The sequence below is a fragment of the Hyposmocoma kahamanoa genome, unplaced genomic scaffold (assembly GCF_003589595.1).
Source record: "Hyposmocoma kahamanoa isolate Upper Pololo Valley unplaced genomic scaffold, ASM358959v1 289, whole genome shotgun sequence".
Classification (NCBI taxonomy): domain Eukaryota; kingdom Metazoa; phylum Arthropoda; class Insecta; order Lepidoptera; family Cosmopterigidae; genus Hyposmocoma; species Hyposmocoma kahamanoa.
In genome coordinates, this window is record NW_020653777.1 from 1,804,173 (window position 1) to 1,820,655 (window position 16,483).

A 16,483-nucleotide genomic window follows, 5' to 3' on the forward strand; every position below is an offset into this window, starting at 1 on the left:
ACATATTATATCTAAATAGACGCCGCAAGTGTACCTATAGTCTGTTCCAATCCATTCTAAACAAAAAGTAAACAAACCTGTTTGGTTAAAATTCTAAAGCAATCACTCAATATATCGTATAAATGACACTTTGACGTATATTTCGAAGATTTCGACTTGATATCTCATCACTTTTTCCAACAACATTCATTTGAATAACATATTAATCTTTTAAATTTTTATTGAATTGATATTCAATTTTTTTTTGTGAAATTACTCCACTAGTTTGTTATAATTATTAATACAAAGATCGAACACTCAGAAAAAACTCCTTTGATCCGGCCGGTTCGAACCGACGTCTTCTAGCTTACCGTGGCAGACGCTATACCAACTGAGTGTTCGATCTTTGTATTAATAATTATATTAAAATCTTATTTGAAAAATGTTAGTTCAATAGTGAGGTTAGTAATCAAATATAGATTTGTGAATAGTCTATGGTTGCATAGGACTGTACGAAAAAAAAACATTCGGTTCATTCAATAAAAGTTTTTGTAATCGATTAGTAATTCGAAAATTTCAATCGCAATCGAACGAGTATCTAAGTATAAGGATTTGAAGGAGGTTTTAAAATTAAGATTTCGGAAATTTGAAATGTATGCTTTTATAGATTATGTATTTTCACTATTTTCATGTAAAGAAAATCGCTAGTATGAATATGACTCCATTAAACAAATCGATTCATAGAAGTAATTAATCGATTTGTTGTTGGCATTACAATTGGACGTAGTTCAACAAAATAGATCCAATGCACATCCAGTCACTTTCGAGATATGGTTGTTTGAAGTTTAAAAGTGTTTCTCACTTTTGTTTTATTTTCAAAACTTATTATGTCGTGTAACTCCAGAGATATAGTTTATTATTAGCTGCAAAAACACCACAGCTATTAATAGGTGAATAAACAGGGGCGTTTCCTTCCACACTTAGGTAATTTTGTAATCAGAACATGCAAAATTTATTTTAAAATCAATTATTTACATTTTGAATTAATTTCGAGAAAATAAATATGCATACGAGTGTATGCCGCGTGATTCGTAATACATTGCGGCTTTTACTTGGTGCGGTACTCTTGTGTACCTTCTAACGCCATGAATATCGAACGAGCCAATCTTTCGTATAATAATGCATTCGGTTTCGTGGTACGGCCGCTTCGTCATGTTTTTGGTCAAATTTTACGATTAGTGATGTGCACTTGATGTAACACAGTTCTCGATTCAAAGGAATAATAATTCTTAAGAAAATATAAAAATATTTTAGTTCGGTATTGCTTTTTTTTAGTTTTCCGGAACGTTTTATTTTTCAAAAAAAAACACGTATTAATTATTTATCTTATTCTGGTATTATTTTCTTTTCATCATCATTTCAGCTCTTTTCCACCCACTGCTGAATATAGGCCTCTTCGCTTCTGGGCCATTCTTTCCGGTTCCTTGCGAGTCGTGTCCAATGGTTCCCAACTATGGCCTTGTTGTCATCAATCCATCGGGCTTTTTGCGTCTTTTGGCCAACATTCGTAACGGCTTTCGTCCATCTTCCATCTCATGTTGAGTGTGTGCGTGTGCTATGTATTATCGTCCCTTCTAGCCAAGTGCCCCGCCCATCTCCACTTAAGCTTGGCTATCCTGTTACCCACGTCTACTACCTTTGTGCGACGTCGAATTTCTCATTGGGTATGTGGTCCGGCAGAGAAATTCCGAGGATAGCGCGCTCCATTGCCCTTTGTGTTACTCGAATCTTGCGCACGTATTGTTTCGTGAGCGGCCATGTATTATTTTAGTATATTAATATTTCACGGCTTCTTATAATGAACTAATACTTGAAAAATCATTATTAATACGTACTGCATCCGCGTTTTCGATTTAATCAATCGAAGGAGGTTTCCCATCACCAAATAGCGCTCATCATCGATGTCATCGGATGTACAAAAAATGTGGCGCGCTTAGTTTTCATACAGATCGCGGTACTTGCGATGTCTATTTAGATGTCTGTGCTATTATATCGTCGGTTTAAAGGTAAAACTAGAGATATTAAAAATTTTCGTGTTTTATTCCGTGCTTGTTTTGCTAGTAATATTGCCATCACTCCTAGAGAGATAGGTAAATAACGCAAACACGGTAATATAGATTCTAGTGTCTATTAGAATGTGTCTTTAATAACTCGAGTTTTGTATTTATTTTTACCGACCGTGATACATACTATGTTTTTCATCACATTTGCGAGGAAATAAATACAATATATGGTTCACAACACAACAATTATGGATTTGGCAAATGGCGGGTTTTTGTTTTTTTTAAAATTCTGTCATAGATAATAAACTCGATTTAAAAGTTGTAAAAAGCAAACACGCATACAGCCATGATGGATTGTAAAAAAAAGGTTAATTTTTGTACTAAAAAAAATAATTAAAATCAATTAAGAAATTCTTAATAATAAGTAATTAAGTAGTATGTGTCTGAACTGCAATAAAATTTCTGTTTAGATAACATTTTAAGCGAATGTTTTAATTTTGAACTTAAGTAACCTCCTTGCTTGAAGTTAAACCTGACCTATGTAAGGAAGTATGTCGTGCTACAAATTAAAAAAAAAAATCTTACCTACCATGGCTGTAATGGAAACAAAAAAGGCCCTTGGGTTTTATTTGAGGCATTATTGTCAAGTTAGCCCCCAAGCAGTCCTACTATTTATGAGCAAGTGTGATGAAAAAATGTTTTATTGAAGTTTTATGAAGTAACAGAAATAAAAATAATATTGTGCAGCAATAATGTATTTAAATAAAATTTAATATATTCGATATTGTGTCGGGTGATGTTACGAGTTTTTTTTAAATTATGAATTTTGGCGTGAATACGAGTCCTTTGAGCTATGTCTTCGTTTAATTATCGCGATCCTCAATAAATATTTTCCATTGTAGTTCTAATACATTTTGTTTTCACTTTCCCTTAAATAACTTAGATCTCTTGTTTGGGTTTTCTAAATAGTCTTTTAAGCGGCGTGAGCCAATATTTATGTTTTCACTTTCACTGAAATCACATTATTGTCACTGAACAAAAACTTTGAATTCGTAATTAGTGGAATTTTCAGGATAAATTTGTAGTTTGTGTCAAATAAGAACTATAGTTCTAACTTTCTTCGTCGCTATTTCTTTCTTTGTATTTCCTTCATAATATACTTAAAATAAAAATTATCTTTATAAAAACTGTACTTGTAACTTCAAGAGTCCGCTGTTGGTGTTCTAGCTCTCGTAGGATCTAAGATGTTCGGTGGACTGTATTTATTGAGGTTCTTGCTCTTCTCGGGATCAGGATCGAAAGAAACGCTTGTTCAACTGCTTACTGACTACTACGTTTATTGGCCGTAATGTTCTTACTTATGCCCTAAATAGTCTCTTATCTAGTAGAGGTGTCGCGAGTAGGCGACCGGCGCGTTGCGCGGCAACTCCGTACGACGCTGTGTGCGGGTTGTGGGGAACGGTGACACGTTCTCGGTTGAGGTGCGGGGCGCGGAGTGTTCTCGTGCGTAGCTCGGTGTTCTTAACACTCGCCATTTTGTGTTTTTGTGATGTTACGAGTAACGCTTCATTTTCCAAAGTGATGTGTGATGGCACATTATCCTGTCGCGTGATATCACAATTGTAACATTGCTTACACATCTCTAATAGCTAACACTTTTGTTTTTTTTAGGAACCAACGAGAGATGAAAAGCCATTGACGAAAAAGAATTCGTCATTGTTAATAACAAAAAAAGCCGACGGAACTTTAAGCAAGCCGATCGTGGTTGACTTGGAACGTGACAGTGAGAACGCTGGTGAAGAAGAAAGGGAGACCGAAGCGACGGAAGAGGAGAGCGAACGGGCGGCCTGGTGGCGGTACTTGTACCCTCCTTCTTATTTTGCGTAGATTGCTTTTTATACAGAGTTCTTTGTTAAGTACTAATAACCTTGCAGGACTATATTACTAACGTTATAAACAGTAACTTTTGTTCCCTGACTTTTTACAAAACTTAATAAATTTACTAAAAAACAAAAAAGTCGTTAAAAAACAAGAAACTAGACAAATTCGTAATGTCCACTGGTTCGTTCCGTGGCTTAGTTGGCATAGCTAACTTTTTCTATGTTCTTGTGTGTTAAACAAAAAGGATCCAGTGCATACCCAGTCACTTTCGAGATATGGCAGTTTGAAGTTTAAAAGTGTTTCTCACTATTGTTTTATTTTCAAAACTTATAATGTCATGTACCTCCAGAGATATTTATTTATGTTTATATGTTGGATTTTTTTTGCTGATCCAAGAGGTTAGACTGAACCGTTTGGTATATATAACTAATTTTTTGATAATTTTCTGGATTGGATCCTTTTTGCTTAACTACGTCCAATTAAGCTTTTCAATCGTTATTTGAAGCCTAAATATTTGAGAATAGCGTACTTGATTTCCTGTAGTGTATCGGTTTTAGCTCGAATTCCCCTTCTACATCCCCCACCACCTAGCTTCTGCTACTGTACACCAGGGATTGTGTTTTCGCACCCTGGCTCATTGGCGATTTGTTTCCCATAGTAGTCACTTGTGCCCAATTGCATATTACATAACTAGATATATACATAGTTATACGTTATACAATTATATATATTTTAATTCTTAACGGTTTGCTGTACTATCTGATAATTTTTAGATCTGTAATAAGGTCAAACGTGACAGCCTGTACTACGACGAACCCCACTTTCTGTTGTTATCGCACAGAGTTATCATTCGTTTAAAGCGATCTATTGAAATATTTTTATTTTTGTATGAAAGTAAAATTTGCCGAGTTATTAAAAAGTCATGGAACAAAAGTTGTTCTTTATGATATTACCCACGTAGGCCTGGCGAGGTGGGTAGTATTTTACAAATAACCTTGTGTAGTACCTATGCAGTGAGTTTTCAGTATATATAATAATTATTTTTATTATACAGGCTGATAAAAAATGACTGACCAATTTTTTTCCAGTACATAACATTCAGTAATAGAACACATTAGTGAAATAAAAAAAATCCCCATTTTTTTATGTTAATAATTCCCATTAATATCTAACGCGTGGTTACCTCAAAATAGTAAACAAAATTGAACAATCGGCGCCGAGTTGTCTAGACGCCTAGGCGTCAGGACGTCAGCCGCGCGACTGCGCTAACGCATCGCGCGTTAGTTTGTCACTTTTATTGTCATCAAATAATAATACTAGCGCGCTGACTTCGCCCACTGCCCCACACCGTTGTTGTTGCTATAGCAAATGTGTCTGTTAATTGTCGGGTGTCAATATTGTTCACAATTTTTCGGACAATTTTTCGTCATAACTATTTATTTGTTAAGTATTTGAAAAAAACCGAACATGTATGTTTTATTTCCATTATACAGTATGCTCCTTTAAAATGGTCAGTGTTTTTTATATAATAATATACAATAATTACAAGTGATTGTGACGAGCTTTACAATAAAAAAAAACACTAAGATGCCTACAGATTTGCTCACATGAATTTTGTAAACAACTGACGATTGGGATCGTATATCGATTGTTCAATAATCTCAGTATGAAGTACAAAAAAAAAGTAAGTAAAAAAACCGATCTCAAAAGTCATTCATCCCCTAGTTTGCCACCCTTAGAGGTGGAATATTTTCTTCAAATTTAAGTGGTACCCTTTTTCCAATAAAAAAGAATCATCAAAATCGGTTCTCAAATACCAGAGTTGTCGCGTAATAAATGTATCGAGTTCTGAATGCGTTTTTCCTATTTGACTTCACAATTACTTGGTATTAGAGACGTGTGCCGCGTCGCCGCCGTCGCCGATGTATTTGGTCGGCGTAAAATTGGCGTAGCGGAAAATTTTTATTTTAATTGAGTATTTATTAACTTGGTTAATTATTTATTATTTCATAAATAAATAATTCCGTGTATCTCTCCCATCGTATGATCTAAATCCTCGCGTAAAAAAACTCATATTTTTTTTATACTAAAGCTCGTTTCTTCTTCGACTCTGATAACTCAAGGCAGGAGGTACTTGAAATAAACGTTACATTGTAACGTTATTTTTGTACCATCGTTATTCACGTCAATAATATATACTTTGGATGTTCACTAGAGTTATAATTATAACATTAATAACACATAACGTTACATTTCGTCAAATCGTTATAGTGGTATTCGTTACTGAAATTTTTATACGGTTTTTTTTTTGATGTTCATATTATAACGTTCATACACTTTAAATTAATAATAATAACAAATGGTTTTTGTATAAAATCATATAAAATTAAAGAAATATATTCCCGGACAGATAAAAAGAGCCACCTTTCATTTTTATTCTTAAAACACTTGAATACAAAAATATTGTTACCTTTTGAAGATAACGAATTCAAATCATTTTCATTTCATAGGTAAGCACTTGAAATCGCGTCATACTGATTATACTCTACCGCTCATTTGTAAGGCAGATTCCCCTGAGAAGAATGAGCAAGAAACTCTAGGGGTTGCTTTTTGTAAAAAATACATTTGAATAACACCTTACATCGAGAATAGATGCAAGAGCATCGAAGAATACAGTTTTTCCCGGTTTTTATGATTTCAAAATTTTCAACAACGACATACCGTAGCGGTGTTTTTTGTTGAAAGGGCTTGGGCTAGGGCTAGGATTTGAAAAATTTTTGAAGAGGAGCATGTTTTACTACTGCATTTTTGTAATAATAAATTTCTAATCTTATTAATTCTCACGTTACTGTTTGGCGACCGAAATAGGAAAGGTAGGCAGTAGATACTTCCCTGGACGAACTCTTTCACAAGGAGCTTTTACTATTAGTAAATAAATGCGTAAAATTGTTTAAGCTTAGGCCATTGAATGCTGAAAATGCAAGGTGTCTCGAATTATGTGTCCGGGAGTGTAATTTGGACCTTATTTTAGCTATATTGTGATATATATAACAAAAATCTTTTTGACCTCAGGTCAATTGCACTGGGTCCGAAGTCTGCTAATTTTTTGAAACCACTAGTAATAGTAATTCCATTGCGACTCCACTGAGATTCCACTAAGGTTACATTGCAATTATGATAATACCTCGCTGAGGGTAGAGAAATTTTCATAGATTTACTACAGATGGCGCTACGGCAAAAACAAATCGTTAAAAACAGAAAACAAATATTTGCATCAAACACGTGAAAAAATTCGTGAGGTCAGTTGGTTCGTTCCATCGAGTATATAACCAGAAATAGAGACGAAATGTCATTTAATTTGTTTGAAAAGTATTCTGCCAAATTATTACCGTGACAACTGCGCTCCGATTGGCCAGCCCGAATTCGAAACAATTGACGGGTATCGTCAATTGTTTCACTTCAGTGGATCAGTTTAACTCGAGCTTTGCAATAATGGACCAAAATTGCAAAATATACATAAATTTAATTACCGATGAAATGTGATTCCGTTTGTTTTGTAATTAGATGTTTTAGCTTTTTCTCCCACACTACCGAACGGAATAGCCCCCATTATTAGAGATATTATCTTTATTACAATAAATACGGAATACTTTTGGAATATACGGAGACGTACAATCAGGTCAGTTGTTGGCGCTGTACTGTTTCAGTTTTCTAATTTGTGATTTCAGCGCAAACGAGAGTTAATATATAAGGCCAATGTACCTAATGAGTTGCCAGGGATGGATGGCCCTTATTTCGTCTCTATTTCTGGTTATGTACTCAATGGTTCGTTCTGTGGCTTAGTTGGCATAGCCTCTGATACGGTTTAACGGGAGACGTTGATTCGAATTTAACCGGATCGAAGTAAATATTTTTCTAAGTGTTCGATCGTTGTTTAACTAGTGGAGTGGGTCACGTCTGCCGCATATCACACGAGTCGTGGGCGAAGGCCACCACAGAATGGATCCCCAAAGATAGAAGACGACCATGCGGCAGACCAAAGCGTCGGTGAAGAGACGAGTTAGACGCGCACCCAAAAATCTGGATCTCAGTGGCGCAAAACAGGCTATACTGTCCCACTGAGGCTTTAAAAAACTTTATTACAATTATGATAATATTTTTTGTTTTTGTTGTTGTGCTAAATTCTAGTTGGAATGGCAGTTGAGTCTCAAAAGGGTGTCAGTGGAATGGCGCTTATGTAATTCAATAATTAACTATCGATGTTGCCTTATTAAACTACTTAATTTTTGTCTCGTTTAACGCGCAAATTAGTGTCAAAATTATAGTAGTTTATGTGCCTATTACATAATGAAAGGCATAATAGTACGAGCGAGGTTTATCACATCACACGAGTGTTTTAATGCCTAATAATGTACAGTTACATACACTGCTGTATCTGCGCACATATTATAAATTCTCTTTGTGATGTGCTCAGGAATCGCATGTTGCGACTCACGAAATGGCGGCAAATAAAAACTTTTCTCAAGCACGTCACACAACCATAGTTTTTATTTTTAATTCATAGACAAACGAGAATCGGCCCCAACTATCATATCGTTCGATATTAAGTAACATGTGAAATTGTCAAAATTGTTTGCTATTGACATTTTATTTTGAATGAAACTTCATCTCGACTCATGTTAGAATTGAGGTCCAATCAAATTGTTTAGCTTTTCAGAGATGTTCGAAATTTGAATGTAATAATAACATCGAATTTCGATGTTATTATGAAGCAATAATAACATTTTCACAGATAAGAAATTTGTTCTAACAAAACAGTTTACCTTTATACTGATCGTAATTTGCGGATTTTTAACACATTATAAAGAGTTTATGATATGTGTGTAGATAAAATATATATCGAGCCACTGACAATCGACTATTCTTGACTTTGAGCAGAATACCAAACGTACAAAATCTTGCCATTGACACTCTGTCTGAGATGATATTAGCAGACTTGAAGCCCTGGATGAAGACGTCCCGGGTTTGATTCAATTTGGGAAATGACACTGAATGGTATGTCGTGCGGGAAGGCTCCTTTCGTGCACCCCATCATGCAATAAATACGATTTACTTGTTTCAAATCCGACATGAACAAAACTTTCGTTTACATTTTTTAGGAAATGTTTCGACGATAGCGACTGGTTTTTCTAACCAAGATCAAACAAGCGAGGTTAGTTCATATTATGTCACTATTTTTATGTAGAAAGAAAATGTTGAATTTCTTTATTATATAAGGTCGCGAGTTTCTTTGAAGTGTCTCGGTTTCATATAACGGAGTCGGCCTTATATAGTAAAAGAAATAATATGTAGATTGGTGTTTCTATTTTTGTTGGTGTAAGCTGACGGCAGAGCGTAGAAATTCGTGCTATAAACTATTGCGGTCCTTGGTAATCTTCGGTTAAAAAGAATAAAGTTAAAATGAAGTTTAGGTAAACAAAGTTCTTTATTTCGATTTTTCGTAATAAATTTAAAAAAATACTCTTTCTCTCCATTCCGTCTATTATCCAATTATCCTGTTACACTCTTTTCGTTTTTGTCATTCGAATAAATTCTGTCATAAATTTCTTCAATTTCCATTCAGTTTTGCAGGCTATAGGCCACATTAAAGATTAGATACCAAAATAGTTCACGGATTTATACGCTCTATAATTAAGGCCCATTATCTCCCAAAGTGGTGCGTACAAGTGTTACACCACCAATAGCATTGAGTTGTTTTCTACGCCTCTCAGCCAAAATTACAATATGCTATTAGTGTTAAATAATGTTCTCGGGTGCGATTTGGTAGAAAATTACTTTATGGGCCTTATTATCCGTCTGTTACGAAAGTAGATCAAAAACCTGTTGGAGTAACATAGTATCTTATTCGCATAAGTGTCCTAGTTACACATCCTACATTCAATTATTATTTTTTAAACTCAGTGTTGCCAAGATCTTTTTGGATTTGTTTTACGGCACTTATATAGTCATTGAATGACAAAAACCCAACCCTCCTGTTTTTGGGAAATGAATGTGCAATCGCAAAACAATGCAATTATACATTAAGTGTTAATTAATGCAAATAATTATATTAAGTTTGGTTAAAATTGTTGAAAGAATGGTAGAATACCTAGTCTGTATGTTTAGTCATTGTAGTGTAAGTGATAGTGTGAGTTACTTTTGTGTAATATCTATATCTTGTATTATTTTTAAATATGTACGCCTAATTAAAACAAGTGACGATTCTGTTTATATTAAAATATAAATAATTTCACCGTCATCATAAGGGCGCATATATTCGATACGAATTTCATCGCGCTTATCACCGAGCGGAGTCCGCGTGCGTCTAACTGTCATGGCAAAACGCGCTCTATTTGTTTAGCTTTTACGTTTTAACTTACGCGGCGGCCGCGCGGTTGTATTATTCAGACGAATTTAAGTGCTGTTGCGTTGTAAATAGAATTCAGATACGTGCTTTCTCCTCGTGTAATTGGGCGCTAAAGGTTGCCATGGGTGCAATGTGTTGCTTCGTGCACAATAGAGAAAGAGACGAACAAGTCGTGCGCCTGGTGATAAGCGACACGCCTGTACATAGCAGTTGCAGTGTCACTCAGAGCTTTAAACTGCAAAGATCTTAGGGGCACTGCCACTACGCCCGTCAACTTGGTACATAAGTTGTCAAGTCCCTTGTCACCCTTACCCTTTCAAATCGGAACGCAGTAATACATTACCATATTACATAACTTTAGATATCGTCTGGGATAGTGCACATCCCCGTTAAGTAGTATTGGTAAAGGCGCGTATCTGCACCACACAAATTAACAAATATTAAACCACGTACAATTAGGTTGTGGAATAAACTCCCTGTGGTGGTTTTCCCGCAGAAATACAGCATGGAGTCCTTCGAAAGGGGTTTGAGAAGGGTCCTAAAGGGTCGGCAACGCGCTCTTGACGCCCCTGGTGTTGCAAGCGTTCATAGGCGACGGTAACCGCTTTCAATCAGGCGGGCCGTATGCTTGTTTGATGCCTACATAAAAAAAACATAGTAACTGCCTCCGTAACCGAACGGTTACCATGCCGGGCTGCCACGCTGATGTTCCAGGTTCGATTCCCGGGCCGGGAGAAATGTTTGTATGGACTACATTTATTTCACTCGTGAGTTTGGCTGTAATTTGTGGTTGTCTATGTGTGTGTCCAATGGCACCCGCGACACAGGGTTTTCCCTAGTGTGGGGCTATGTTGAGTGTGTGCGTTATTATTATTATTAAACTTCACATGAGTGGGATTTAACGTTATTACTTTGTTATTTCAATGGCTTCGACTTCAGTTTTGCACAGTAAGCTTTAATTTATGTTGTCTACGGACTGATAATAGATTCCCGTAAAACGCTTATTTGGTTGCCCCGACATTTCCGTGGATGTGATTTGGCGACTAAATGACCGAAATGGAGACTCATAATCAAATGTTAGTTACGCGTGATTGCACTATTATACGATATAAGATTAGAAAATAAAAGAATCGTCACTTGAGTTATAATGCGCTGGTTATGTTTACTTTTAATTTTAACCTACATAATTGTTGTAGAGCAACGCGTACAAAAATGAGAATAACACGACTCATGCCGCCTTCAAGATAACAAATGAACACCTAAGGACGTGAATCAAAATTGCGTGAAATGGAAAACAACAGACTTTGAAATTCTTATATGTGAAATGAAAAATTCAATTTTCTTTGATTTAAAAAAATCGGACTCATTTGCGTTTTTTGTTTACCCCGACGTTTTGGACGTGTTGCAACGTCTATGGTCTCGAAGGGGCTGAAGAGGTATATGTCATCTTCTAGCAATCTGCGAGGTTTTCTTACTATGCCCTTAGTTTTCATTATTTATTTATGCACTAGAATTGTCCATAGTGGACGTTGCAACGCGTCCGAAACGTTCAGGTAAATAAAATATTTACTCGCGATTAAGTCTCGATTTTATTTAAATCAAAGAATATGAGAAAACTGAAAGTTTATTTTTATATTATACTATAAAAAAATGCATTTTAATTTTAATTACGACATTGCTTTTTATTAAATAACGCTCAATAATTACGATATTTACCAAAATTCAATTGCACAACATTGCACAGCATACTATTTAATAATGTAATCAAAGTCTGTGTTTTTCAATTTTATTTAAAAATATATGTATAACGCCCAAGTTTAATGCCGTCTTTACACCCGCGGTTCTTATCGAAATGGAAAAGTGGACTTTATTTTATACATATTAAGATTACGGACGTGATGGTAGCGTGAGCTGCAAAACAATAACTTTTTAACAAATGTATGTTTTAGACAATCATTACGAAAGATGACCTCTTTTGATTATTTTTATGTTATTTTATTTATAATAAAATAATCATATTGTTAAACTTTACATAATTTTAGGCCGTGTGTAATAGACCGATAAATTGTATGATCTTACGTCATGGAGAATAGATAACCATTTTGTTATTGCCTCGTATAGTGTGTACAAAACTTTAAGGCGCGTTCAAATTAGCGCTTGTAGGAGTGCTATAGTCGGGCCACCAAACACTTAGTTATGTTCCGCCATTTGTAATCGTCGCATGGTTTGATTCATATATAGACATGACCACGTACCAAAAATAGTGTACACAGCATGATAAAATAAGTCTCTCTTCCTAATAATTTAATAGTATATAGTACTTCATTCAAACAGCCATAGGTAAAGAAATAAAATTATAATAATATAAGGGAAACTCTAACGAATTAAAACACGAAGGAAAAAAAAATATTCTGACGAAGAAGCCTTACTTTTACTTATTTTGTGCTCAAAATCAAAAGATTATTTAGTAGGTCAGATACCTTAGAACACAGACTTTACACATACAACGTATAAAAAATTACTTACCTGACCGGTTATTCCATTAGCAGACATGGTGTCCAGTGGCGAGGCGTGAAAATTGTTGTTAGTAAATCCGGAGCAAAACAAGAAACAACTACCTTAAGAAAAAATGACGCCTTGGCGACACTAAATCACACCTTATTAGCACACAAGGTACTAGTACACTTCATTTCACTGGTTAATTTATTGTACACTTAAAATTTAGCACAAAATGTAGTATTTGATAATACGTGGAAAATTTTAGCAAGCCGGTGAAAATCGAGTTATATGGACGCCTCGCCACCGATGGTTTCAAACCTATTTATTTTCCAATCGATACTGCAATCTCTGATCAGTTCCATGCTGCAAGATACAGTTCGTTTAAATTTTTCATGAAATCGTCTATTTGACTTTCATCCATCGTGGTCAAGTAATAAAATAAAACGCGTTTCTAGAAATTGTGTAAAATTTTATAGTGGTGCTACAGACGCGCGACTCACCGTTTCTGCGAGCGTCTAATTTAAACGTGCTCAAACAAAAAATAAGTCGCTTGTACGTTCGGTGCTTGACATTTCATAGATAATTATGTGTCAGACGAAGCAAGGCTAATGCTAACTGCACAATTAATAATAATTATACGGTTTTTAAATCCAAGATTCGGTGTCATTCGAATTTTATGGAACAGGTGAATATAATTCAAAATATGGTTACGACATTCTGATACCAACATGTAAAGAAAATAATGCTGCAATTAAAATATAGAACGTCACTGAGGAAATGTAAGAGAAAGTTGAACTTATGTTTGATAGACTAAGGTAAAGTTTTCATTGCAGTAGCGAAATGATAAGAGCAAGAATTGCATTGTGATATTAATACGCTGTAATGAAATAAAACGCCGAATAGCTCCGAAGCTTGGAATTTTGAAAATGGAAACGAGAATTAATTCGAAATGGGTTTTGTGTATTTTAAATACCAGCCATTTTCTCCATGTGCGTGAGAAGTTTGATTATTCGTAGGTAGTTGTGTATGTGAAACGCTTAAATTTCAAGGTATAAGTGTAATGGACAAATTGACCTTTAGCCAAAGATCTACTGACGAAACAACGTGTTTATTTAAGGCTAAGTCTAGCCTGATGCGTGAGCCTGAAATTTCTAGACACGTACTTACATGACAAGTTTTAGGAGATTACCACAGTATTTACAGACCACGAATGAGAACTGTATTAAAGTAAATTCAATGCTTTTTGGAGTACCCCATTTATTGACACGGAATCGTATGGACCCTATTAGAAAACGCTTTAAGTCCGTGGGATAAGAGATAAAATTCCCGCGCTGGAAACTTCCACCGCCGCCTCTGTGTGGCCTGAGCATAAGTTAACAAACAATACGAATAAAAAAAACTTGACTAAATAATTATGTAACGAATGAATAATAAACATAACAGGTAACATATGCGCTGTACTGTTACGGAATCCATCATCCACTCGGCGCATTTCGTTTAGCGTCGTCGGTCCGAGGAAATGCGCAACGTCCTTTTCGCATGGCATGTTTACACAAGGTCGACTGTCGCCTCAGAACGAAAAAAGGCACAAGTGCTGTATAAAGTACGCTTAGTTGTGACTTTTTTCGTTACGAGTGTTGCCTCTTCGGTAAGAAAATTCCGCTAAGAAAGGCGATTCAATCTCTGCGATGTTTATACCTAGTCGATTGCCACCTTCGCCGAAATATCCAAATCATTATAAATACAAGTTTACATAACAAATCGTTCGATAAGTTGTTGAAGTGTTGCCAGGGCCCTTAAGTAAAAAATTACGCTTTTTTACCTAAAAAGTTGTATTTTTGGTGCAAATGTTACATTTTCGTTTTTTAATCAAAAACTCCAAGTGTAAACGATATAATTATTATACGCGTGAATCTTAACAATAATAAAGTAGATACGTTCAAGAAAAGTTCTAATAAGTCATCGCCAGCTCGGAGTTATTTTATTATCTAATTTGGGTGCGTTCATTATGTAACTATTTAGGATTTTTAAAGACAAATATTAAATTCATCGTTCTCAAAGGTTACGAAAACTGTCTTAAAAACAAAAGCTATTAAGTATTGCGCGAGAGGGTCATAAGTTACGAAAAATGTAAGAAATGAAACTACTTGCCAATACTGGATCGGGTGGGTAGATATTCCCCGGCCCTCAGCACGCGCATCGTGGTAAGGCGGGAACGCCGACTTACACCTTCTACGGCCGTCAAACGACTCGGTGCACAAAGTATACTAATGCCATTTAGTTTAAAAAAAACGATCCAGTGTTTACACGCGGTTGGCACGCGTAGGCGACATGTCGACCTAGTGTAAACGCGCCATTATTGATGGACGTTAACATTTTTCTGCCGATTCCATGTGAATAACTGTGGTGACCCTTCAAACTAATTTTGGTACAACACGGAACACAAGTCCAGTAATTATATCTATGTAACGGTAAAAATATTACTGTTTGATAGTTTGTTCCTCATAGGTTCGTGGTATAAAGAAATGTTATTGTATCGCTTTCGCTGACGTAGAAACGTAAAATGTATACGTCCAAACTAAACAGGGGCCATGTCATCTATTGCCATTCATTGCAACATTTTGCATCGTTACAACGTTGTCTTGCAACATTTGTACATAATCATTGTCAAATGTGAATCATATACGCCCCCTTTAGCACGACTTAAAGTAATTTACAATATTGATGTAAAAATGTTGTTTACACAGTTCCACCTTGAATGAAATGTTCTTGTAAATAAATATTTTTTGATGTAATTGAAAGTTATGCCGTTGTATAAGGGACAATATAAGTCATCCGACTGCATTTACATTATTTTTACATCATTTGAGTATACAATATTAACTAATTAAGGACAAATATTTAAAAAAAGTGTAAAATAAAAACAATATTTGAAAAGAATCGGAAAATGTATTTATTGTATTAAAATTCTAAACTTAAAATAGTTTTGGTACTCGATATTTGCTTTAGTCGTGTTTTGGATGTATCTTTGAAAATACTGTAAGTATTCAGTATTTAAAAAAAAGAATCGCCCCATTTAGGATTGGACTTGATTGTCAGCTAATATTAGCTTAGGCTGTAACTCGTATAGATGGTAATTTTGCTTGAATGACAGTATTCACGATATGGTATTGCATATAAAAATTAAAGCACGTATTCAATAAATGGATGTGCAATACATAATGACATATTTAAGTGGAATTACAAAAACAAATATTATGCAGGACGAAGCTCAAATTTACATAGTTTGTTTTAACTGCTTGTTGTAAACAAAAATCCTATAGTGCCTCGCCGTTCAACGTTGTAACAAATATTTTAACGAACGTATTGTAATACTGGGAATTGTGCGGGAGTATTACGAGGCATACTAATACATTAATATTATTTTTATGCACAATGCATTACACATATCATATGAAATAATCATTGCATTAAAAAGTTTTCAATTTTATATTTTAAAAAACCATTCATGTCATAAAAGTTTTTAGGTTCTAATATTATGATAATTTTAGGCCAAAGTTTTTTCTGTAAAATGCATTTGAACGTGGTTGTTGCGAAAATGTAATAATGCTAAACATTTATTAAATATTGTTACTAAAATAAAAATACTTTTTGA

The 16,483-nt window shown here is 35.0% G+C and overlaps 1 long non-coding RNA gene across 1 annotated transcript; it reads left to right on the forward strand.

The window, feature by feature from the left end:
* The first annotated feature begins 3,719 nt into the window (after positions 1 to 3,719).
* On the forward strand, positions 3,720 to 16,339 carry LOC113229186. The gene is made up of 3 exons (XR_003310386.1): positions 3,720 to 3,898; positions 9,083 to 9,135; positions 11,526 to 16,339. It is a non-coding gene; the product is annotated as an uncharacterized LOC113229186 (long non-coding RNA).
* The last annotated feature ends 144 nt before the right edge of the window (positions 16,340 to 16,483 follow it).